General features: G+C 34.1%; 1 protein-coding gene across 49 annotated transcripts in view; it reads left to right on the plus strand.

Annotated features, from left to right (window-relative positions):
- The window catches only part of SOX6 (SRY-box transcription factor 6), a 720,275-nt gene that overhangs the window by 171,279 nt on the left and 548,195 nt on the right, over window positions 1-801 (plus strand). The window lies entirely within an intron of this gene.

Genomic DNA, 801 nt, shown 5'->3' on the forward strand with positions numbered 1-801 from the left:
TGTTGCATAAATGAATAATTGAGAATATCTTACATCTTTTAGGAAATATTTAAGAGTAGAATTCTTGACTAGGAAGGAAAGAGAAGGAAGGTTGATTAGAAAGGTTTAGTGGTATGAGAATGTTTGAGCAGAATGAAAGTGGAGAGTTCCAGAGAGCAGCATGAAAGCAGAAGGTGGTTGGTTGATAATATGTAATAATGATAATGATAATAACACTAGTAAATACTTCTACTACTAAAGTTATTATGAAGGTGAGAAAGGCAAGAGAAGTATAGAATGGAGAATAAGAGAGTTTTATTATAGTGTGTCAATGAAACCACTTTGTGAAACCTTCAGCACCTTGCTGAGTATAGACGATAACACTGGTAGCATTACATAAATGGGTATTGTGTGAATCAGTATAACTTGATTTGTTATAATAGAGGCTTTTAAACAAAGTGCTGAGAGAACACTATACTTTTTGGAATAAGTGAATCTTGGAAGGAGATGGTAGGAATAGATTAACTGAGAAGCAAAAAGAAATCTTAGATAGTAGAGAACAGCATAAATACAAAAAATACTATGGGCAATAAATGACCATAATAGAAGGAACAAATGGACCTTGGAGCTGGGTGCACTAGGGCTTCACTCTTATCTCTGCCACTTGGTGTAATTCTGGAAAATTGCTTAGCTTATCTGAGACTCAGTTCCTTCATCTGTAAAATGGGTGTGGTTGTTGGGAAGATTATATGATGCATAGAATAAATTTATTTTATGTCTGGCAGATAGTGGGTCCAATAACTATTAGTTTCTTCTTTTTAG

The sequence above is a fragment of the Ovis aries genome, chromosome 15, assembly GCF_016772045.2.
Source record: "Ovis aries strain OAR_USU_Benz2616 breed Rambouillet chromosome 15, ARS-UI_Ramb_v3.0, whole genome shotgun sequence".
NCBI lineage: Eukaryota > Metazoa > Chordata > Mammalia > Artiodactyla > Bovidae > Ovis > Ovis aries.